The 26,443-nt window shown below is 37.0% G+C and overlaps 1 long non-coding RNA gene across 1 annotated transcript in view; it reads left to right on the top strand.

The window, feature by feature from the left end:
- The window catches only part of LOC131512686 (uncharacterized), a 274,159-nt gene that overhangs the window by 72,450 nt on the left and 175,266 nt on the right, over window positions 1-26,443 (top strand). The gene's annotated exons all lie outside the window — the stretch shown is intronic.

Genomic DNA, 26,443 nt, shown 5'->3' with positions numbered 1-26,443 from the left:
CTAAAGTCTCTCTCTAGACCTTTCCCAAAGGTGGAGTTAGCTAAAACACAGCTTACCACCTCTTGTTACTATTTCCTTCCTTTGCATGTGGCTTTTCATATTATAATCTTACTGGTGTTAAGTAAGTCTTTGTAGCCTGGAGAGCCAAGAGCAGGGCTTGCATAGTATTTTGGCTGTTCTTACTTGTGTGAGAAATTCTTTTTCCTTATTCTGTTTTTACTAGCTGGGTATGAAAGCACCTCCTCCTTACTGTGCTGATTCTGAAAATTCAGTATAGCAGCAAAGAACTCCTGTCAACATATTTCTCTTAGCCTTAATTCTTGCTCATAAATAGCGTAACGATGAGGACATGGACACTGGGACCAAACTGAAGTTGGAATACTGGCCCCAATTACTGGCTGTGTGATATCGGGGAAATCATTAACTCAGATTGTGCCTCAACCTCCTCATCTCTAAAAAGGGGAGAATAAGAGGAACTAGTTCATACTGATTTTGTCAAGATTAATTATGCTTTTATTATTTGAGCTGTATTAGATGACCTCAACATATGATATATAAAATATACAATATTTGCAAGCTTATTTATTTAAAAATAAACTTAAGTATATATATGCATATTCCATTCTCTGCTGTAAGGTGAGAGAACTTCCAAATTGGTGAAGAGAATTAAAAAAAAATTTAATGTTTATTTATTTTTGGGAGAGAGACAGAGCGTGAGGTGGAGAGGGACAGAGAGAGAGGAACACAGAATCAGAAGCAGGCTCCAGGCTCTGAGCCATCAGCACAGAGCCTGATGTAGGGCTCAAACTCACAGACTGTGAGATCATGACCTGAGCTGAAGTTGGATGCTCAACCAACTGAGCCACCCAAGTGCCCCTGGTGAAGAGAATTTTTAATCACAATAAAAAACTTACAGTTACCAAATTAATACTATAACTCTTTCTGCAGCACCTTGGTTAGGATGCTCTTCTTGGAACAAAAATATATTTGTTAACATTAATGAGTTGTCTCTACCTTTTTTTTCTGTTAAAAAAATTTGGACTACTTCATAAATCAAATTTTACGGTCTTTTGATTGTTGGAGAGGAAAGATTGTTCTTTGTCTTTCAAGATTCTTCTGGCTGATCTAAGAATTAAATTGACTTGAGGTAGATTAACAGAAGAAAGATCAAATTTAATTATACATGTAAAGGAAATCCAAATAAACAGAAATTTTGAAAACAGACAAAATGAGTTATTTGTCATTTTGGACTAAGGTAAGGAGGGTAGGAGTCTAGGGCTTCAAAGGGAGGAAAGGAAGTTCCCAGGGAGAAAATTTTCCCAGGGAAAAAGTAAATGTTGGATAAACAAATCTTTGCTTGGTCATCCAAAAACAATGGGTCATGCAAAGAACATTTTAACAAACACTTTGCTTGGTTCCTTCCTGTCTGCAACACATAATTCATATTATACTATAGTTCTCTTTGGTGATAGCTCCCATCTTGAAACAGGTTCTTTACCTAAATTATTTTAGGTAATTAGTGGGGAGGCAAAGAAAAAAGAAACAAAAAACAAAAACAAAATTTCTTGAACCTGTTGATTTCTTAAAAATAATCAGCCTAGGGCTGCCTGGGTGGCTAAGTCAGTTGAGCGGCTGACTTCAGCTCAGGTCATGATCCGGCGGTTGGTGGGTTCAAGCCCCTTGTCGGGCTCTGTGCTGACAGCTCAGAACCTGGAGCCTGCTTCAGACTCTGTGTCTCCCTCTCTCTCTGCCCGTCCCCTGCTTATGCTCAGTCTCTCTCTCTCTCTCTCTCTCAAAAATAAATATTAAAATTAAAAAAAAAATAGGGGCACCTGGGTGGCTCAGTCAGTTAAGCGTCTGACTTAAGCTCAGGTCATGATCTCATGGTTCGAGTGTTCCAGTCCTGCGTTGGGCTCTGTGCTGATGGCTCAGAGTCTGGAGCCTGCTTCGGATTCTGTGTATCCCTCTCTATCCCTCCCCGACTAGTGCTCTGTCTCTCTGTGTGTCTCAAAAATAAATAAATGTAAAAAAAAAAAATTTAAATAAAATAAAGTAAAATAAATAAAAAATATAATCAACCTGAAATAATCCAAATGCCAAAGGGGTGGCAAATGTTGCTTGTGTATATATCAACTATATGATAAAACCAGGATGGATAGCTCTTCATATATGAAGATGAACTTCTTAAAAATACAGATTAACTTCTTAAATAGTAACTTAAAACTATTCTATTTGATGTCACAAAAATGAGAAAATGATGATTATTTGAGTAAACATAGCTAATTGTTTAATTCTATCAGTTGCTAAGCATGTCTGTTTCAGCTTTGCTTTCTGGAAGTGGGAAGCAAAGACAGACCTAGACCAAAACTCCATTTATCACCTGACATCCAAACCATAGTGTTTTCTGGGTGCCCAGAGATTATCATCATTTCAACCAAGTATCCAGTAACCTTATTTCTATGCTCTAGTTCAGTTACATGGTAAATGATTTCAGGTCCCTTAGGGCAAGTATCTGGAATTATATACTTGTAGAACTGTCAGTCTTTTCTTAAGGTGACACAGTCCTTTTTAAAAAGAGCCTCCTCATATACAGACTGGGTTAGGTCTGGGCATTGAATGAAAGACCATGACAGTTTGTTGTGTTGATTCATGTTAACTTTTTTTTTTTTTTATCAGACCTATGATTGTTTTGTTTTTGTTACACGTTTCAAGTAGGGTTTTGAGTCAATTGCCTGTCTGCTTCAGTCCTAGAGGTACAAAATCAATAAGCGACCATAAAAGATGTCTAATGGTCATATGATTTTGATCACTGTTCAGGCCTTGGTTCCTTACGTTAGCTGGGTGTACCATCTCAAGACTCCCCCTGAAGTCAAGGAGTCCTTTGAAAATATGCATTGTCCATTGTGATTCCTGCCTACACAATACAGCATTTCAAGGGTGAAAAGGTCTACAGTGGAGGTACTCAAAGTATCACTCAGTAAAGTAGTGAAGAAGTGATTAAAATTTTAACACCTTTTAACAACTGTTTACATCACTTGAAATTCTTTATTTCAACACTATTCATAAATCACTCTCTGTTAGCATTTTGAATTCAGTCAGTATCCATATTAATTTCCTCATAGCATTGATGGCTATAGAGTCCTCTACAGATCACTACAACATAGATGCTAGTCTTTTACATTCCCATAGAATTATCACAGCTAGTGGAATTGTCACTAAAGCATAGCAAATGTTTATTATCCGTGAATTCGTAGATTTGTGTGTGCATATTAAATACAGGTACATAACCCTATTTCTTCAATTCTACAATGTAGTAAACTATGAAAACAAGAAACACTCTTTACCCCTTGGTTTGGCACTGAATCACATTTGGTGGCTAAACTTGACTACACTAATATTACCATTGATGGCCTTCTTTAACCCACTTGGAATGAATATTGAGAAACAATGTGTTAAATTATAGAGTGTGGATGGAAAGTTTACATAATATATGATATGTGCAAAATCCATTAGTTCCGAGGTTTCAGATAAGGGATTGCAGGATTATATTTTCTTTCTGGACTTAATTTGATCATTAGTTGTCAGTTTTCACCAACTCTAAAAGACCTATATATTTATAGTTATCTATTATGAATTTTTATGAAATAAAACCTTATTTGTTACTTTTGTTGATGATTTATTCTTATGAGGCTTAATAATAAATTCCTTTTAGAAATGACCTAAACAGGGGCACTGGGGTGGCTCAGTTGGTTAAGCATCTGACTCCAGCTCAGGTCATGATCTCATGGGTCATGAGTTCAAGCCCCACATGGGACTCTGTGCTACACAGAGTCTGCTTGGTGTTCTGTGTTTCTCTCTCTTCCTGCCTCTTCCCCACTTGCTTGGGCGCATGTGTGTTCTCTCTTGCTCTCTCTCACTGTCAAAGATAAATAAAAGAAAATTACCTAAATAATATTTTGAACAGTATTATTTGCTGAAATTGAACCATATTGTGTCCTTTCAGAATTTTGATTATTAAATTTAAGATTTTCAACATTCTGTATTTTTTATCTCATGCTTAACTTTTGAAATGTCTATATGATTTGCTTTAAAACATAAGAATACAGATCATTTCTTTTTTTGTTTTGTGTTTTTTTAAAGTCAATATTCTGACACTATAGAGATCAATTTTTATTTTTTTTGAATTATTTTTGAGAAGTTGGGGGGAGAGGCAGAGAGAGGACAAAAGAGGATCTAAAGCGGGCTCTACGCTGACAGCAGAGAGCCTGATGCGGGGCTCAAAAACTCATGAACTGGGAGATAATGATCTAGGCTGGTTACTTAACAGACTGAGCCACCCAGGCGCCCCTCTATTTTAAATAATTATAGGCTTTATAAATATTTATTTCCCTACTGAAATGGACAATACAGTATTAAAAATAATCTAACAAGACAATTTTAAATATTTTTATATATCTCAGTAATTATTTTCTGCAGGGTAAAGTTCTTCATTACAAACTGTATCAATTTTCCACATTGGAGCCAAGCCAGGTGTGCCAACATTTATATAAAAATATTCAACAGTTAGCCCTAATATTTTGTCTCTGAGGTATTTGATTCTACAAGGCCACAGTTCATGGAAGTTCATAGATCTGAAATGAAAAAAGAATAGAAATGTATCTCCTCCTTTTTGAAAACAGTATCCTCTTTGATTTTTCTGTCTTCCTGGAAGCTTTATATTTCCCAGTGAACAGTTGCATCCAGCAGTGTCCCTGCTGTGGTCACTTCCAAGCTCTGGGATTGTCCAATCCTCCTAAGGATAATTCTAGTAATGAGTGTGAATGTCACCTGGTGCTCTACATCACCTCCACCTAGGCTCTCCTCAGCACTGAAATACACTCCTGCCTTGTTCCATCTCTTCATTTGGCTTCCTGCTTCTGCCTGCTGTGATGATGTGAAGTCCCTCCTCTTTCAGGTAGCGCTTCTCAGTCATCTGGGAAAATCTCCCCCAAATTTGTGAAAACTCACACAGGCTGTCTGATGTTTTCTCTTACATCTCTCAGAGAAGAAAATTGCAGAATTGATCCTCTAGTGTGACACCTTGATGTGAAACCCAAGGGAGGTCAATAGTTTCTCATCTGTGTCTCAAAGCTTCCCCTCACCTGAAGAGTGTGGACATTGAATCTGAGAATGTAATACTTCCTTCTCTCTTGAAGGAGATTGGAGTGACTTGGAGAAAGTAGTTCAATCTTATGTATAATCTTGAACTTTGGCAACTCCTGCTGTTGCTCATCTGATACTTAGTGGATGATGAGGTGATGGATATCTAGTCCGTACTCATACTATTTTTTCTCTCAAACTTTCCTAATTAATGTCCAAACTCTGAAAATCACTCATTTTCTCCAGGGAGAGAGAATTTCATCTAGTTCAAGGGCTTGAAATTCATATTCAAGAGTGTCTTATTACGCCCTCTCATTGCCTCGTCCCCCTGTGCTTTGTTACAGAGCAGCCATTTTATTTTAGGCACAGCAGTACTTGAAGGTTTTAAAGGATCCCTGAGTTTTGTTTGTTTTTTAATCCCTGATTTATAAATACTTTGTGTGTGTGTGTGTGTGTGTGTGTGTGCGCGCGCGTGCGCGCGCGCGTGTGTGTGTGTATTCTATTAAAAAAAAATCTTGTTTTACAGGCTTCATCCAAGCAAACCTACTTCCTGACTACTATTGTTCTTCATCTTTAAGCATCTGTTATCAAGCAAGTAATGCATTCAGAGAGGCATTGAACACACAGCATGTTAAATGTTTATTTGGGTACTTATTTAAAGGCTAGACTGCATGGGGTAGAGGGTAGAGTGGTCACAACTCTTGCTGTCTAACATTCAAGAAGTGTGAGCTGATGTGCTCCCATTGAACTCAATTGTATTAGTCTGCAATATTTCATAGTATTTAGAGATGTGTTAAATATCTTTAGTTCAAAGTGGAGTGGGGCTGTCCCTAGAAACAAACAAAAAAGTGGATGCTGAGCAAGGAGCAATCAGTTTATGACCTAGATTTCAGAGTCAGGGGGCCTTCTAAATACAATCTATTAACAATGCCTACAGGGGAAATTCAAAGGTGAAACACCTGAGGTTCAAATACAGGGAATGAGTTGAAACATTTACATCTCTGGTTTCTTCATTTTAAAATACCTTTTATAGAAAAGAGTTAAAAGTAAGTGTATTAGACTGAGTAGGAGAGGGTCCATTTGTAACATTCAAAGGGACATCAGCCTGGATGGAGAGAAGAAAACTGGAATTAAATTTTCTCACCAGGATTTTCTAATGTGTCACCATCTGTGATGAGACAGCCACAGAGGGAAAATTCACATTTACATTTTCTCACTAATTTGAGAAGCAAAGGAGAGGCAAAAAAGGAAAGGGCTGGTTAATTTTCTAGCTGCAATTGACTTCACTGCTTCTCTGAGAAGAGAATGAGGAAGGCAGGAGGATGTATATATAATAAATCTAGTCCTGCTCTGTTGGCTAGGAGACAATATTGCTATGCTAAGAGTTCTAGGGGCATAATCCCATAATTCAGTGGTTTCACTCCAATGCATGTTCCACTTCTTTTCCCACTGAGCTAATTTACAGTCCCAAACAGTTTCTTCCTGTCACTTTCCATTTGTGTTGCGGATTTCCATGTTTTTTCTTTCCTTTGGAGATCGTCCCTGTCACAACCCATCTTACTTCTGACTTGTTGTCATCTTTCCTTGAGCTATTCCGGCCCCTTTTTTCTGCTGTCTCCCTCAGTTGCCATCACCTAAAGGTTAATGAGGCAGACTGTCTCCTGGGTGAAAATTCTCCGTGTGGACTTTCTTCAGCTTGAGAATCATGACTGTCGTTTTCCTGTGTTTATGGCACACCTCAGTTTTAGGAGTTGTGGGCTGTTTAAAGTTTTTCTTTCAAAATAATATTGATCAAAATCATAAAGTTAGCCTTTGAAAAATCTAAAATATTCAGAGACTTTTGTGACTACTTCTATTTTCTTTTGTTGTTTTACTGTCATGGAATCGGTGGTAGGCGATGTGTGCTTGTACATGCAGGGTGTGCTTGTGCAGGCTGAGTTTGGAAGGATGGCCAGGGACTATATTTGCTCCTACCATAGTCATTTAACATGTATTAAGAAATTTTTAGAGGGGGGATCCTGGGTGGCTCAGTTGGTTGACTGTCTGACTCTTGATTTCAGCTTAGGTCATGATCTCATGGGTTCCAGCCCCACATCGGGCTCTGTGCTAAAGGCACAGAGCCTGCTTGGGATTCTCTCTCTCCCTCTTCTCTGCTTCTCCCCCCTTCTCATGTTGCCCCCCCCCCCTCCGGTCTCAAAATAAATGAATAATAAAAATGTTTTAAAAAATTTAAAAAAAGAAATATTTTAGGAAATGGCCTATGTTCAAGATTTTACACAATCGTGCATTTGAGTTTGAATCCAAATTTCTGAAGTTCTGACTTGTTCTCCTTCTACCAGAATTTTAATGAGACCATTCAGTTGTCCTCTCATGACTGTGGACACAAGAGTATAGTTGGTGTTATACACACAGTCTCTACAAGCTTGTTAAGACATATAAAATAATTTCATTCAAGATCATCTTCCCAAATCCAAACTCATCAATTAAATTCATGATTAAAAAAGTGATACATGCATACTCATTAAAACACACACACACACAGGCACACACGCAGGCATTATAGGTAAATATAAAGAAGAAATTAAAACTATTTAAAAAAATTCTATAATGGGTGTTGTTTCTGCATATATATTTCACCACTAATTAAGCATATGAATATGGTGCATACACATATGTAAATAAGGTGTCAAAGATATTTTTTTAAATATGTGCTAACATTTTTTTAGAATGCTATGAAGAAGGTATACAATCTTTACTGTGTTTTTCTCCTATTAAAATTATCATTCTTGGGGCACCTGGGTGGCTCAGTTGGTTAATCTTTCGACTTTGGCTCAGGTCATGATCTCACAGTTTGTGGATTTGGACCCTGCTTCGGGCTCTGTCCTGACAGCTCAGATCCTGTTTCAGATTCTGTGTCTCCCTCTCTCCCTGCCCCTCCCCTGCTTGTGCTATATCTGTCTCAAAAATAAATAAACATTAAAAAAAATAAATTAGATTTCTTTTGGTAGTTACCTTACTGATAAAATGTTATATTCAAAACTAAGCTGTATATATTTCACTTGTACAGATACCCAGATGTTTTACTTTAAGGGCTACCGAATATATAGATTAAGAGTTTGGATCATGGAACTAGATTTTCTGGGTTCAAATCCTAGCTCTTCCACTTATTAGCTGTGTTACCATTGTCAAGTGTCTCACCTTCTTTGTGCCTCAGTTTCCTTATTTGAAAACAATGAGGATAACAATCATAACTATCTCTTAAGGTTGTTATGAAGTTAAAATGTGCTAATGCATATTAAAACACTAAGCTTAGTGTCTAGCAGAGAGAGTGTTGAGTACATATTAACTATTACATTTTTAGGATTACAGCTTCTCTGAGTAAACCTAGTTAATATTTCTTATGGTTTCATTTATTTCTTTTAGCCTTTGCATAAGGCTAGACATTTCCTTTTGTTTCATATTTAAAGGCAAGATTTACTATTGTCATTTGTTATGAAATCAATATCACATATTTAAAAATATTACAACCCTTAGTCTTTCCTTTTCATTTGGGATGTGTAGGTCTTCTATACTCCTCCCATATAGCCCTCCTTCCTCCAGATGTCATGCTACAATGACCTTACTCTGTGTCAGTAAAATTTGAGCAATTAACAAACAGTGATTATGTATTTACCTGCAAAGAGGAGAATCAGGGTGGGAAGGTGAGGCAGATCCTTAGTTCATTGAAAGGATAGTATCACCTCCAAAGGTGTTTATGAACAAATTCTATGATGTGTTTTTTTTTAAGTAGATGAAACTAATTTTGGAAGGTTGGGTTATGAAATGCCATTGGGGTTTCAGAAAAGTTCTGTAATGGAAAGAGGCTAAGAGGAGAGGAATTTCATTTTCCTGTAATAGCTTTTGTTTATTCACGTCTCTACCCCTGCCTTTTCAAATCTCTTTAAAATAAGCCTTAGAAAAAAAGTTCGAGCCAAATGGAAATAGGCTCTTTAATTCTACCTTTTTATAATTCTGAAGCTACAACTGACCCTCCTCAATATGGCCTTCCTTTTTAACATTAATTACCTTGTTATCTGAGAGATGCAGCAGCTCTCCCCTGTCTGCTTAGGAATAGTGCCAGCAGGGCAACAGTTGGAAGTGAATTACCATGATTGTTTGGGGCTTTAGAAAGCCCTCTCTGCTGTCTATTCTTCTTAGATTCCTGGTAGAGTCACTTGGGTATGTTTTCTAATTCAGTATTCCTGTGTCCACTGTCCAGTAAACGTATGTTTATACTGTATGTATATAACCAATTATACTGTGGCTAGGGGCAATGTCTCTTCTGGATTCTTCACATGCCAATGATTAGAAAACCTGGTGTAGCACTCCTGGGCATGCCCTCAGTCAAGAGGCAGGGGGAAATGTTTATTCCATTAGCCTATATGTTTTGCTCATTCAGATGATTGCTTATGACCGCTGGGGTGAGCAGGCATCTTGCTTTGTGTTCCCTAATAGTAATGTTTTTTCACTCAGCAGAGACTAGTGCTTATTAGCAAACATGTAAAGATTTGGAACCATAATAAGGATATTGAAGTGAACACACCCAGTCTATTTACTTACTTTGATTATTTTGACTGCATCCATTTGTCACTTCAGCTTAAGGCCAGTTTGGCCAATTTGATTAAATTGACTGGTTCTTTCACTGAAGTGACCAGTCAATGCTAACAAATTGTTTGTGTTTGTAGAAACTCATTAGGTTTTATCTCTTGGATTGTGTCAGCAACAGATATGGAATCAAGAATTTGATACCAACTTGCTTTTAGCTCTTATGGCAAGGGATGCAGAGAAAGAATCATGTCTGGAATTTTATAGATTTGAGATGGGGAAAATAGCCATTATTGATTTAGGCTATAAGCTAGCCCCCAGGCATTAATTATCATCAAGGCAATTGTGTTTGTGATTACTTTGTGCTTTCTTTAAAGGTTGTGTGTGTGTGTGTGTGTTTGGGTGGGGTGTTTTTGTTTCTGTGTGTGTGTGTGTGTGTGTGTGTGTGTGTGTGTGTGTGTGTGTGTTTTAAATAAGCACTTGGTGTTACTCTGAGCACCTGGGTAGTCAATTAATGTGTGGCCGGGAGGAAAGTAATGTCTACAGCAAGTGTCATGCAAATTGTTTCTTGGAAGAGAAGAAACTGCTTTCTTGCCAAGAGGAGCAGTGCTGACCATCAACGTGATTCTGGTATTTGAGTTTCATTTATTTCAGACTTCTTGTTTGCTATCCCGAGGGCCACATATCTTCAAGGCTTCTGCCTGTCTGCTGTGTAATTGCTGTAATAATAATCTGGTATAAAAGTCAGTAGCATTTTGTGTGTCCAAGCAACAGTTTTAGCTACTAGCTACATTAATCACAAGGAAAAATTTAGAAGAATAAATGGAAGGATGGGTCTAACACCATCTTTTTGTGCTACTTCATTTTCATTTTAAGTAAAATATACTTGTCTCAGTGCTTGTTGCTGGGTATCATAAGGCATGCTGAGCCCACGGAATGCAGTCAGTGCCCCTGGGAGAATCCATGGTGTATCTGTTAGGCATTTTGGACTGCAAAAAAGAGAAACTGAAGCTAACTTAAGCAAAAGAAAATTTCATGGGCTGATTTATGGAACTCACAGAGATAACTGGATGTTGAGAAAGCCAGGAAGGAACCAGGGCAGAACCTGTGTTTCAGGTAGCAAGAAATAATAGTTTCCTTAGATCACCACTGGGGGATGAATCTATGATTAGCTTACCAGTCTTTCTTCAATCTTGAATGACCGTATCATCAATCAAGTAGGGAAAAGATGGTTCTCCAGCACAGCATTGGAATGATTACAAGAAAAATAGGAAATGGATATTGGATACTAAAGGTAATAAATGTTTTTGGGCCCCCCCACCCCCATAGGAACAGGGGAATAGTCATTAGCAATGAGTGGAAAGTTTCAGTGTTGTCAGTCTCCAAATGGAGACATCTCTGGCATTATGTCACATAAAAACTTATATTTCTCATAGAAACAAAACAAAACTAGTTATTCTTAGGTGGGCCATGGTAACTTTGACATTTTTTTATACTGTGAATTGAATGTTTAAACTACAGAAAAGAATATAGTTTTGCTAAAGAGGGATTTTTATCTTGATTTTTGCTACATCTAGTAAACTTAGTATAGTGCCTAGAATATTGTAAAAAAAAAAAAAAAATCAGTATACCTGCAATAAGCAACCTCTTCAGGAATCTTACTTATTTTTTGATATGCTTGGCTGCTTAAAAAATTAAAAACAAACTACCTTTGTATATAATAAATTGAAGTTTTACTTGGATTTACCATGGCCCACAATGTTTGTCTCAGGAGAGTAATCTCAGTGCTCAGAACAAGCTTTCTTGGAAGTTCAACCTGTACTGAGTCTGGGCTGTAAAGTGAGAGCAAGACCATCTTGCAGCTGTCTTCAGTAGCCTACTTCAAATAATTGAATATGCCCATGTTTAGAGAAGCCTATATATAGGGCATATATAGAATATATATAGAAGCCTATATATATGTGGCATAGATTACCAGGTGGATGGTGGTGATAATCACTAAGATGAAAACTACTTGAGGAGAAGCAGGGTCCAGGAAGAACCTGACTACCATTCAGGGTGAGTGACTATTCCATACTCTTTGATAAGCTCTTTTAATGACTAATCCTTGTCAAATACTCTGACTTAAAAAAAATTAATGTTTCTTTATTTTTGAGAGAGAGCATGCAAGCAGGGAAGGGGCAGAGAGAGAGAGGGAGACACAGAATCTGAAGCAGCCTCCAGGCTCTGAGCTGTCAGCACAGAGCCCCACGTGGGGTTTGAACCCTTGAACCATGAGACCAGACCTGAGCCGAAGTCAGATGCTTAACTGACTGAGCTGCCCAGGCACCCTTCCAATACTCTGATTTCTATATTGACTCTGATTTTATATTTTTTTAATTTTTTTTTATTTATTTTTGAGACAGAGAGAGACAGAGCATGAATGGGGGAGGGTCAGAGAGAGAGGGAGACACAGAATCGGAAGCAGGCTCCAGGCTCTGAGCCATCAGCCCAGAGCCCGACGCGGGGCTCGAACTCACGGACCGCGAGATCGCGACCTGAGCTGAAGTCGGACACTCAACCGACTGAGCCACCCAGGCGCCCCACTGATTTTATATTTTTAAAAAATTTATGTATTTTGAGAGAGAGAGACAGAGAGCGAGTGAGTGAACCAGCTGGGGAGGGGCAGAGAGAGAGGGAGAGAGGAAATCCCAAGCACGCTCCATGCTTCTAGCACAGAGCCTCACATGGGGTTGAGCAACCCAAACCATGAAATCAGGACCTGAGCCAAAAGCAGGAGTTGGCCACTCAACCTACTGAGCCACCCAGGCACCCCTCAATTCTGATTTTATACTAATTAAATGCCCATTTTAAATACCTTGTGGTGTGGGTTTTTCTTTTCTTTTTTTTTCTTTTTTCTTTCATTTTTCGTTTCTGTTTTTGTTTTGTTTTTTCCTGCTGCTTTATATCTTTAATTTGGATTTCCACTGAGGTTTGTCCTATTTCCTGTTTAGGGTGAGGTGTTGGTTGTGAAACAGATCTCGCCAAAACCCCTGTGCCTCCATAGCACCACAGTTGCTACTTCAGTCACATCAGAATCCAGTGTCCTAGTTTATTTATTTTTTTTTTTTCTTCAACGTTTTTTTTTTAATTTTTTTTTATTTTTGAGACAGAGAGAGACAGAGCATGAACAGGGGAGGGTCAGAGAGAGGGAGACACAGAATCGGAAACAGGCTCCAGGCTCTGAGCCACCAGCCCAGAGCCCGACGCGGGGCTCGAACTCACGGACCGCGAGATCGTGACCTGGCTGAAGTCGGACGCTTAACCGACTGCGCCACCCAGGCGCCCCCAGTGTCCTAGTTTAGAATCCACTGACTTAATGACACATCTTGGCAGTTCTACATCATAATTTTTTCATTCAGGTATGGAAATTACTCACAAATAAATGCTTGGCATAGGTTGGAAAAGTCTGTTCAATATTAAAACTACTGTAATTAGAGAAATTAAAAGTTTACTGAGGAAAAATAGTCTTAATTAGAACCTAAAGCTCATGCTTAAAACGTTCGACCGTGAATGTGGCTATAGAAACAACTTTTTTTTTTTTTTCAGTATAAATACATTCTTATACCAGTCTGTTTCTTGTTTTTATTTTTTCCTTCAAGTCATTTGTCAATGACCATAGAGTATACTTTGCCTCAAAGAACCTCAGAGACCAGTTCATTCTTTACTGTATTTACTAAAAGGAAAGTTTATTCAAAATGAAGTCTAAGTAACCTATTTGTATATGGGTGTTTGTTTCAGAGAGCCATTCCCTAAAATCACCACAAATATATATTTTTCTGATATTGAGTGGTCACTCTCATCTGTCAAACTAAGAATTTAATCTGTCTGCTAGTGTTTACTGTTTCCACCTATCCAACACTGAGCTAGACATAGAAGAATCAATGAAGGAATCAGACTTCGACCTTTGAATGATTCAAACTCTTGTTAATTCATCTACTTAAGTTTCTCCATCTTTTTGGATGTCATGTTGTTACCTCTATGTAAATGTATGCAAAGCAAGAAGGACTTTTTTATTTTTGCAATTTTAGTAACTGTGATCTTTGTCCAAATACCTGAGAAATCTTTGCTGCAGAGAAAAATACCCTAAAGCAAGCACCAACTTTCTCACTTGCAATTATATTAATCATTGCCTATCAAAAGCAGGAACAGTGACTGTTAATAGATATTTTTGGTAAACTATGGTTCATGCGCTGGGTTGTTAACCAACCAGTTTTCTGCTGCCTGAATGGTCTCTGATTCTGACAAGGCCACACCAAAGCAGGTTTCCAAACCCCTATCAATAAATTTTAGTTACTTTCAGCCACCCTGAGGCTTTCTCTTGAAGAGCTGATGTTTATTTACCAAGGTTTGACTTCCTTGGATGAGCAGAACTTTATCCCTGAACAGTGTGGAGTTACCAGAATCCTGTAGCTAAATGCTGAATCTTTAGTCAGGAACTCCAAAATTTACCTCTGCAGAATATATAATGCCAACTAAGATATGATTAACGTTCTTCCATGACCTCAATCTGAAACCACAGGGAAAAAAACTTAAGAAATTAAATTGTAATAAAGCCTACAAGAATGTGAAAACTTATTCTAAGTATATTAAAAGCCATGAGATTTTAGGACAACATATTAATGTTTTAGTAAACCTTTTTAGTTTGAAAAGCCTAAGGAAGTATATTTTAATTCCATTAAACAGGAATTAAAAATTTAGGCCTTAAGTTTAAGTCTCAGATATCTACCATGAGTTTAAGGAGGAGGCAGATTTGACTGACACATGTTTTGAAAAGTATGCTTATTGGGGAGCCTGGGTGGCTCAGTCAGTTGAGCATCCCACTTCAGCTCAGGTCATGATCTCATGGTCCATGAGTTCGAGCCCCGCATTGGGCTCTGTGCTGCCAGCTCAGAGCCTGGAGCCTGCTTCAAATTCTGTGTCTCCTTCTCTCTCTGCACCTCCCCTGCTCATACTCTGCCTGTCTCTCTCAAAAATAAATAAACATCAAAAAAATTTAAAAAAGTATGCTTATTATTTCCCTTAAGAGTACCTATAAAGAACTCATTCAACTTTATCAATATAAAGTATTTAAGTTTAACACTGGGAATACTAGCAGTTTCCTTTGAATTCAAATCTTTGGGGTTTCTCTTTAAAAAGTTTTACTTGTAAGGATTTATATTTCATGTCTTTTATTCTTTTTAAAAGATCTCCCAATGAATGCAGAAAAAAAATTACATTTTTAAAGGAATAAAACTCCTTTTATCTTGCTATTTCCCTAAAGGCCCATTGGGCCCTTTTATAAATAGAAGATTTATTATGAAAACTTGATCTTCCTTTCCCATATCTTGTGTGCACAAGCATCATTTAGGGAGATTCACAGCATGGAGCAGGGCAGAGGAAGAGTGCAAAGATGGTACCTTCGGGCCTAGTTTCTGGAGAAAATTGCAGTCAGGCAGAGCTTTGTGTTAAATTAGGAGTCTGACCCTTAGCTGTAGCTTTAAAGATAAGCAAATAGGCCCCTTTCCAGGAAAGAATGTAGGAATGGGCATTTCAATCTGCTGCCTCTGCACTGAGCCCTGGGAGGATAGCCAGGGTGAGTCCTATCCGACTATTTGTTTGTTGTAGTCTTTCAGGTCTTGTGGACACAGGCTCCATTGACTTTCAGAGCTAGGTGTTTTGAGGGCCTATCCCTTAGGTGGACCGCTTAAAAATTGAAGCATTAGATATTGGGTACAGACCCTTCGATTTTCAGAGAGAAGTGGGGAGTTTTAAGTTCCTTCCAACCATATGTTGCCATGCTAGGGATGGGGTTTATGGCAAGATTTTGTCTCTGTCTCTCCCCATTTTGCTGTGGGTTGTTTCTCATTTGTCTAATATGTAGGAGTCACTCAGTTTCTGAATTTCTTTGAGAGGGAATTTCTCCAAGTATTGCTATGAATTCAGTGTGTTGGTGGGAGAAGGTGGGGTCAGGAGTTTCCTATGTTGCAATCTAGAACTGCAATGTGCCAAGTTATTCTAATAAAAACTAAAATGATACGGAATTGGAAAAATGGTGGAACCACCTGGTGGAACAATGCAGTAGTAAAACAACCAATTGTGAATCATTTGTCAGTTTGTCTTATAGATTGCCTAAAGTATTACCTCATTCTTCACAAATGTTTAAGGGAAATCTGGTACTACCTTCTTTGTAGCATTTTAGTTTGTTTAAGGTTCTCATTGAACAGAACTAAGAAGTATGATTTAAAAAAAAACAACTTTTCATCTACAATGGGAATGAGTAGGAGACTAACGAAAGAAGACATTTGAAAATTATTAGATAAAAAAGTTAAATGCAGAGCAAGATAGCTTCACTCAAGACTATAATGTTAGTAAACCTTAAAATGTTAGTGAAGTTGGAATAGAAGTCTCAGATTATGTGTCTTCAGAATACTGTATGTTACATGAGTTTCCTCAAACTCAAGAATTAGTGAGCAATATTGAAGAAAAGGACCATCAGTTCTAAGGACAGAAAAGGAAATATGGTGTTCTTATGCAGTTCATTCATTACAAGGCATTTAATCATGCATATTTTATGACAGAGTGGAGGCATGCTTTTTTTTTCCTTTACAAAATGTGATGATATTTTCTATTTTTGATGTTCACTGCAATGTACTTGATATATTTCATAAGTGGAAAAAAGCTGAAGGCCAATATAATACAGAGGTGATTGAAAAGAAATTGATCCAATGGAAATGGACAATGATTCATTGGCTTCTTTTCCTGATTAGTGTTCATAAATCTAAAAATAAAAATGTTTATGATAATGAAGCAAAGATGATGGCAATCCTCTTTAAGAAGAAATTAAGAGCAGTCAAAATATTCAAAGTCGTCATGTTTTGGTGATAAAGGTGCAAGAAGAAGAACAACAACAATGACAAATGAGAACCCATTAGATCTGTGTTTGAAATCTGGAATCAGTAATTACGATATGGGTGGTCCCATCTGATGTACACATCAGGTCCATGCATAAAATTTGCTGAGTTGTTGTTAAATGCATTTTAAGGATGTTGTCCTTTTATGGTGTGTACCTTTAAAAAAAAAAAAAAAAAAAAGAATAAAAATCATGGTGTGCTGTGTGTGTGTGTGTGTGTGTGTTTTAATGTTTATTTTGAGAGCAAGAGAGTGCACTAGCGGGAAAGGGGCAGAAAGAGAGAGGGAGAGCAAGAATCCCAAGCAGACTCCATGCTGTCAGTGTGGAGCCCAATGTGGAACTAATCTTAACAACCATGAGATCATGACCTGAGCTGAAATGAAGAGTTGGATGCTTAACTGAATGAGCCACCTGGGTGCCCCTACATGGTGTGCTATGTTTAAGATCTTATTAACATTTCTAATAAAGCTGGTTTTCATTATGCTTTTAAATGTACAATGTATTTACCAAATGACTTAAATGTATTTATTTTTTAAAAAAACAATTTGACTCAGAGTAAATAGTGACTAATTTTTCTGGCATATTGGAATTACTTTTTCTTAACCAGGTTCATAGTATTTGAGCATGTAAGTTTTTCTTTTTATGAAATAAAGTCTCTGTAATCTTTATCCTCCTTTCTTCTCCTCTCACAGATCATATTAAATTGAGAGACATGATAATTAAGGGACTGGATTATGTGTGCTAGTACATTTTGAGAGTTTAGATGGTGTGACAGGGTTTTTACGTTATGGATTTCCTAGCCTGAAGTGATGGGTAATCCCTTATTGTTGAATTGATCAATTAATTATTGGAATATTTAAGTTAAGTGAGATTGTGTGTATGGCAGTTAATATGCTTAAAATGTTTGGTATTAATATGTATGTACAGTAAAACTTGAGATAGGTGTAAATAACAATATTTGAGTTAACAATCCCCTATAGAAATTTAAACATAACCTACATTATGTAGTATATGGCACTCACTCCTATTACCCTTACAATAAGAATGGCTTTTGAAAGAAGCTGTTAATACAAAAGACCATTAAAACGTTTTGGCACAATTTACTATGAAATGAAGAAAGCACAGGAAACTTCATTTTTACTTTTCACGCTATCAATAAGCTGTGTGAACCAATCAACCCTCCGAGCCACACATTTTTTTATTTGTCACCTATAAAATGAAGGACAGTATTATGATCTCTGAATTCTCTTCTACCCCAGAAAATCTCTATTAATATCTTAGATGACCCTAGGACCATCCATGGATGCAATTCACAATCTCTTCTAACTTAGATTGACTTGGAAGGTACCTAATAAGAACTTGCTGGAATTGGTCTATAACTTGAGGAGTTTCTTCTCTCGTTATTGCTCTATCCCAAACCCTTTAATCTTTCTTTGTATAAATGACAGAATAATGTGAGTCTTTCCGCTTAGGCTGTATAATATGAAAATAGAACCAAATTAGGATGGTCCACTATTACAACTCTAGTGGCTAGCACAATTTCTAACACCCAGTAGGAGCATAATAACCACTGAGCTAATGAGTACAGAAGTTAATGTATAAATAAATATAACAGAATATTTTACCTTTCAGTTTATTTTCTTCTCTGTCAACAGAAGAGAAAAAAAAAAACAGAAATTCAGGTAGCACAGTAAAATATCAACTTCTGGGGACTTCTGACAACTTATAAATATTATTTCTTTCCCCTGCAAACTAAATCTATTTCTCATGCTTGCTTGCTTGCTTTCATACCCACACACAAACAATCGGATTTTCTTGATTTCCGACTCCAATAGAATCAGGTCAGCAGTGAGGATAGAAGCAATAAATCTCTTTATCTCTGTTGACTTTTATGGAACTGACATCTCTTAAAATATTTTTCTTGACTTTGGTGCTCTTTTACTGACTGATTAGGCAGTAGAGCACAACAGTCAATTGAATCTCCCCAAATCTAATATTAAAAGCGAAGAAAGAAAGACCTGAGGGGCAACAGAATAAGTGAAGAGGACTGAAGAAGGTCCAATAATTCCTTTCCAAAAAATAGAAAATTGCATTTAAGTGTTAGCCTTTCTGTCTGCCCGAGTTACTGTCTTTGTGGCTCTGACATTCTGTCTTCTATCATCAAGGCAGCATTCCACTGTTTCATGTTAGTAATAGACTCAGCTCCTAAAAAATTGATTGATGATAAACATATTACAAAGTAAAATGTACGTATCTAATGCCAAATAGGAAAGAAAACATTTCTCCATTGTGATGAAATAGACAAGTTATCTAAGATAATGGAATGTGCAGAACAAAACTATAAGCTCTGGGAAATTGTGTTTTAGGGTAAAGCTTTTGATTTGGGCAAACTGGCATTTGCAAGAATAAAAAAAAGTAAAATCTGGAACATTAAACTGCAGACAATTCAAGTATTGTCTCTTTCTAGGAAGTATAGATATGGATGACACCAAGGGCAGTAATTGAATAGTATCCAGATGCTTGAAGACATAATTAAATTTTAAAAAGCCACACAGATTTTCTGCTAAAGCATCATGTCACTTAGCCAACTCTTTATAAATAATTTCCAAAGTTGCCTTATTTAAATCCCCTAGACAATATGAGAGGCAAAAACAAACAACAATGAAAATTCTTACATGCTCCTCCCACAAGGAAATAAATATTTTTCCTGAAGAGCTGGTCAATGTTTGTACAATGACCTAAATATTTCATGGTATAAAGAAGTAGGACAACTCCATCTTGGAGGCTGATAGCTAAGAGCTTCTAATTTCTTATCCTTTTCATGCAGTTCTTTTCTCTGCAGCTCACAGAGAAGGCTTAAGTTGCAGGCTGTCACAGAACTTAATAGCTTCTTGTTTATTTGCTTTGAAAGGCCCAAGAAAAGTTGGGAAAGAACCATTCAGTTTTACTTTTTGTATTTTTCAGTGGAACAGCTTTCCAAATACATACAGCAGTATGAAGAAAGGTAATCAAGAAACATGGTTGCGGATGAAAAAATTAGTCTATATCCTTGATTTTCATAATACAAAGGTTTTCAATATTGGGAAATTTGCCCACCTTCAAATTCAACCTGAGAACTGGAAAACCAGTTTTAAGCCTTTCAAAAGATTGCATATAGCCATAGTCAAAACAAAATATAACCATGAGTCACTAGGTTTGTCGATCTATTTATGCTTAGGTGGTCATAGGAGTAGGTTTAGCTAATAGAATATTTCTCCTCTGAGATCTTTTGATAGAAGAGAAAAATATTTAATATTTGTAATTCCATCCCTAAAGAGAACTTAATGATAAAAATTATGAGTTCCTTCTTTAGGTTTGAGCCACCTAACTCTGGACCAATTTTGTGAAATGGCTCTGTGATTCATATAGAAATCCCCTAGAGAATAATTCACCTAGAAGACTTAGGATGACAGTGGTCCAGCAAGACCTATCTAGGTTTATGGTCGTACTGCCTCCTACGTAGTGACGCTTTAGGGTGGAACTTAATTTCTATCAGATTCCAACATATAACTTGCCTTGGCATAGATTCAATTCTGTACTTACACCAGTAACCTAGAGCCAAATTTGGGATCTCATAGACCTTGTTTAACTCACCAATAAAAGGAGAGATTAGGAAAGGAGAAACGGCACTGACCCTTCTTGTTCCTCAAATCATTAGATTGTTTGACTCTATACATGTGACCTAGAAGTTGCAGCACTGAAACAGCAGTTAAACACAGAACTATGGTTAAAAAGTTATGTGTGCTTTTACTGCCTTGTTTCTGTCCCATATCCTCACTTTCAACTTGTGATAAAGAAATGGATTTGAACGAGGGAATATGCAAGATTTGAACTAATCAATATGTGGTTGCAGGAATCTAGCAGCTGAAACAAATTATTTGAAATCTAGACAATTATCCAAAATCAATTTCTAAAAAAACTCCTGTTTACTTCATCTTTTTTCTTTCCTTGAAAGTATATGTTACTACCCTAAATTTTAAATTATTTGCACAGAATGACTTATAATAAAATATTAAATGTATCCAGAAATCATACTGTATCCTCCATCATTATTTCTTTAAATTTTTTTTTCTTAACATTTATTTATTTCTGAGAGACAGAGCAGGAGCAGGGGAGGGGCAGAGAGAGAGGGAGACACAGAATCCGAAACAGGCTCCAGGCTCTGAGCTGTCAGCACAGAGCCCGATGTGGGGCTTAAACTCATGAACCGTGAGATCATGACCTGAGCCGAAGTCAGATGCTTAACGGACTGAGCCACCCAGGTGCCTCTTTCTTTCTTTTTTTTAATAAAATTTTTTAATGTTTATTTTTGAGAGAGACAGAGTGCAAGCAGGGAAGGGCAGAGGGAGAAGGAGGGACCCACAGATTTTGAAGCAGGCTGTAGGCTCTGAGCTGTCAGCACAGAGCCGGACATGGGATTCAAACTCACAAACCGTGAGATCATGACCTGAGCTGAAGTTGGATGCTTAACCAACTGAGCCACCCAGGTGCCCCTCCATCATCATTTCCTTACATTTATTTGCACATGTGTCATTGTTTCAGAAACTGGAAGCTCATATGAGAAATAATTGAACTCTAATCTTGAGAGAGGAAGCTATGTACTGTTTAAATTGCTAATGGCAACTTAAGTTACTTAACTTCATATTACAGATGTTAATGTTGAGATACAGATAAGCAATATATTCCTTCAAGGTAGTTTTGAGGATTGGCTAATCGATATAAATAGAAAAGCATATTTAAGAAACCTTAATTCAAGGAATAAAATAATATAAAATTATAACTTTATATTAATACTTGCTCTTAGAAATTTTACACAAGAAAACTTTGTCTCTACCCTTCAGAGGTTCTTCTGGCTGGTCTAAGAATTAAATAAACATAAGAAAAATTAACAGGAGAAAATGAAATTTAATTTTGTACACACAGGAACCCCACCTACATGAGAGGAACAATGAGGTATATATATATATATATGTCATCCTGAGGGACACAATGGGATGGGGGCCTGAGGCTTCAAAGGGCAGGAGGGCAATAGCAGGGAAATCAGGAAAAGAGCAGATGTTTGGTAATTAGGTATTTGCCCTGCCATACTGATGGGTCACTCTGATAAAATTTCTCTGTTAATAACCTTGATTCTGGGAAAGATCCCCAATTTAGATTCTTCTAGGTAGTTAAGGGAGAGGCAGAAGTCTCTCTTGAGCCCTCAGAGTCTCAATTGCCTTCAGCTCAAAATAGCCCAGCATTCCAGAGTGGCACATTTTGGGGAGACTTGTTCTGAACCCCTTCAGAAGTAATAGAATTTGATTGAGTTTCCTAATGTTAAAATGATCCTTACCACCCATTTTATAGTACACATCATCAAAGTTTATATTGAGCTTCCTTTTCTTAATAGATGAACTATTTTATACCAGGTCCTTCTCCTAGCATTGCTCATGACTGTTGTTAATTTTAGCCTGGTGGCAATTAAGAATCCTGGTTTTCTCACCATCTGCAGAAGAGTTATTCATTAGGTAGGGCACCATGAGGAACAGATAAGTGTCTAAGGATAGATAATTGAAAGTCACTGCAATTCCCCTCAAACATTTTACCCACCTGTCAGGCTCTTTGGCATAACAAAATTATTTTTGTGTCAATTTTCAGTTTTCCAACAGCTCAGGAGATTCTGAGAGAATATCAGCTTATTTAATGGTTGAAAAAGAAGTCTCTGAACATCAGAGCTTTCTGTTTCTCAGGGAAAATGATTAGTTTGCTAAATATAAATAAAAATCCAATTTGCCTGACACTTTGGAATATCTTAAAGTAAGTATGCAAATTTGAAAATCTTCTTTACCAGAGTTGCATTATCACTTGGAATTAAAAAGAAAAAAAAAGGGGGGGGGGAGTGAAGCAGTGAATTTAAAATCATTTTAATAAGTTCCTTTTGCTACTACCCCCCCCAACCATATCAACCCTTTGCTTTCCTTTCTCCAAACTTTCTCCCTTTGAAGTTTACAGCTTTGAAATGCACTATTATTATCTTGTCGCTTATCTTTCCTTTCCTGCAGCTCCTTTCTATTACCTTTTTGTTAGATATATAGGGAAGTTGTATTTGTAGCTGACCTCTCAGTGGTTTTTGGCTTCAGGGATATACTTTTGTTTTTTTTTTAGCCTGGTGATCTGGGATGAGGGCTTGAAATGTTGGTAAGTGAATATTGATCAACTTCGGGTTGGTAGTAATTTTTGTCAGACTCACTTTTAATGTATATGCAAGTATATATGCATTCTACTCCAGCCTCTTGGAACTGAGAATGATGTCTCCATTCTTCAGGTTAGAATTAAGTACAAAATCAATGCACAGAAACCTTAAACTGGTATTTTCAAATTACAGCCGAGCATTTTCCTCAAAGATTATACTGTGCCTGTCCTCTCTACTATCTTCTCTCACCTTAAATTGGATCTTTTTGCTGGTCATCATGTACCTCTAGAATGTTGTCCCCTGCACAGTCAGAACAGAGAAGAGTCTAGATGTGTGTAAAGCCACAGTGTGCAGGTGGGCCTATTCAACCTGCCCTGTCAGTCTAGACCCTAGAGATTATCATCATAACATGGACATTTCAAAATTAACCTTGTGGCTAACTGTATTTCCAGATTTACCCATTCTATAACTTCCACAGCCAATTTAAGTTAAATGTAAGACTTTATTTGTAGTATTACCTTTAAATTTAATCTTGTTATTTTGGACTAAACAGTCCAGCTTGTTGAGATAATTTCAGCCATTCCCATAACCTTAGGGCAAGAATCCCTCCATCACCAATAGGGCCAATAGAAAGTATTTAAAACAGTAAGGCCGATCTTGAAGAATACAGGCATTAGCCTAAACAGAAAACTAAGAAGGCTTTCTGAGTTGGTGGGGGCAGGGGAGATGGAGGTAGTTATAACCATGGTGTTTTGAGGCCCAAGGTGAAGGCTGTCCTGGCTAGAAGGGAAGTTACTTGAAGAGTATATACATTTAAATAGAGATGATGGGTCATGAGAATCTTTCAAAGGAACTTGATTCATTATGGTTTAACTTAATGAGCTTTTGCAAAAGCAGGTGCCAGACTAAAGTATTTGAGAGAGATTAGAATTACGGACACCAGAAAGTCATAAAATTTCAGGGTTCGTAGAAATTCTAGCTCTGTAGTCTTTGCAGTGTTAGGGTGTCCTCTCCCATATCCTGCCATTTAATAAGTATAAGCTTAAGCTTAAATATATATGTGCCTGCTTCCCATGCCATCTTTAGGTACCTCTGACTTGTAGAAACTTTGGTATTAAATTATATGCTTGTACATATTAGTCCTATTATAACTTATAAAATAAGTTTAATTACCTTCTCATGGGACAATTTTTTAAAGAAACTTTTTGTACTCCAACTAGCTTCCAGAAGAAGCTAACTGAATTGCCTACCATTCTTTGTGCAGTGAGCTGTAAAGTAGAATTAAAAATCCCAGTTTTTTTCAATTAGGAGCCTTTCCATTACACTGTGGTAATCATTGACACAGGGAAGTTTAAACATGTATCTATGGATTACTTTATCTTTTTTAATTGAAAAAAAGACAAAATTTTATGGTGGGAAGCTTAAAATGACTATACATGTTTTTATTTTATATATGTGCATTCAAATTATTTCCTTGTCTATAAGGATCACTGGATTTTAACATCCTAGATGTTTATAAAATTAATTACCACTTGTTTATTCAGTGTAATTGGTTACAGTTTCTATTGTTTTGTTTTGAAATAATTATAGAAAGTCCTTTGAAAAGATGGGTATTCATCTACAAAGGGAATTTACCAGTAATAATGACTCTCAATTTCCTGTGCATTAGTCAAATTCCCACATGGAAAATATGCATTCAAAGGCTTTTGAATATTTTAGATCCCCAAACTATAAAAACTGATACTTTATAGTTGTTTTTTTATTTAGTGTCCAGCATAATTATATAAAAAAATTACAGGTGAAACTTACTAGTGGTAGTTTTCTCCTGTGAGAAGAGCCAATGGCTCTACGTTTTGTAATATATGTTGTGTTAGTGTTACTTTGGTGTTGAGAAACATAGACATTGCCATGACTGGTGTACCCCTGGCATATGAAAACATATTAGTTTTCATTTGAAAGATTATTTTACAGGTATATTTTGGTATGTAGTCAAGTGTAATTCATCTGTTTTCTTTCTGTGGAAACTGGAATCGTAAAGTTGAATATCAGTCACATTAAGGTATGTATTAGTTATTCAGGTGATCTTACTTTTTTAACATGGGAATGCCCTGGAGCATTAATTTTTTTTTATTCATCTTGATAACTAGAAAAAGGACTTTGTAGTGGTTGCTTGAAAATGCAAACTGCTGGGAACTGAGGGAGAGTAGATGTGTGCAATTTTTTGTCTGGCATCTCAGCTTGTGGGGCATACAATTCTACCATGAAGAATGAGTTCTTTGGGATTTTTATGCCTTTATTATAGAAAATAGAAGTTTGAACTTGGGGATATTTTTCCCTTTTTTATGACATTGTAATGTCCTGGACAGATAAATTCCAAACTCTAAGGAACAATCTAAAACCTTTGAAACATAAAGATAGAAAGTAACAATAAGTTACAAACAATAGGAGCTTTATAAACTCTACAGTAGGACTTGAGTTCATCATCACATTACTTTTCATATTTCTCTTCGAAGCAGGCAAACATCCCCAGTCTGAATATATTGTTAATAATATATAGCATAAATTCTCATGAGCATTTATTGATTTATTCTCACCTTCTGTTATTAGCAGTAAAACTTTTCAGGAATTCTCAAGCCCAGGTGCAACATGCCTGTGGGTCTGGGGGCATGAGAATTGGAATAAAAGGAAATATGTGGGCACTCAAGGAAACCTCTGACCAAGGACATGACATCTCATTCATAAGTTCATATTGCCCAGCTGAGCAAATCATAAATCTAACAGAACATATTGAGGTAACTGCTCCATCCACATATGAACCATTCTTATGATTGTTTTCCTCCATTGATATTTAAGGGCGTTTTCCCATTTCTTTTCGGGGTTAAGACGAATAACGGGCATAGGCATAAACATCTTCTTCTGGAGGTAACAGACAAATATTATCACAGGTTGAGAAGGAGGGCATTTTCAGAGATACTCTAACCCTTCAACTATTGATACCTCAAGGAATGGCTAGAAAGCATCTTTGGCAACGCACCTGATAGTTAAACAATGCTTACTATCATTATGGTGAAGATAAAACTTACTAGAGTGGTTTGGCTGCTAATGGATTCCAGCAATGCAGCTGGAACAGGAACGGATACTAGAGATGACATCTGCAGGTGACAGGTTCTTGGCATGGTTACTTAGGCATACAAAACATCCTTTTTGGAATTACTAGATTCAACATAATCAGACTTCCGTGTAAAGGATCAAAATGGCTTTAGACTAAAGTGTAAGATTCAGAACAGGGTGACTAGTCAGGAGGCTACTGAAAAATCTGCTTTAAAAAGTGTAGTGGCACGACTTAACATGACTGTCTGCTGGATCAATGTACAATGTGAGAAAAAGAGGGGACCAAAAATGACTCCAGCTTTTTCTCATTGAGTAACTAGGTGAATGGATGAATTGCACACCATGGGAGGAGTAGATTTGGGAGAAAGAAAAACTCAAATATTTAGCTTCAGACATGTCAAGTTTCAGATGCCAATTAGACATCTGAGATATGAGGTAGATGTAAGGAATTTGGTATCTGGGTGACA

This window comes from Neofelis nebulosa, chromosome 5 (assembly GCF_028018385.1).
Source record: "Neofelis nebulosa isolate mNeoNeb1 chromosome 5, mNeoNeb1.pri, whole genome shotgun sequence".
In the NCBI taxonomy this organism is placed as follows: domain Eukaryota; kingdom Metazoa; phylum Chordata; class Mammalia; order Carnivora; family Felidae; genus Neofelis; species Neofelis nebulosa.
This window is presented reverse-complemented; position numbering and strand designations above follow the sequence as displayed.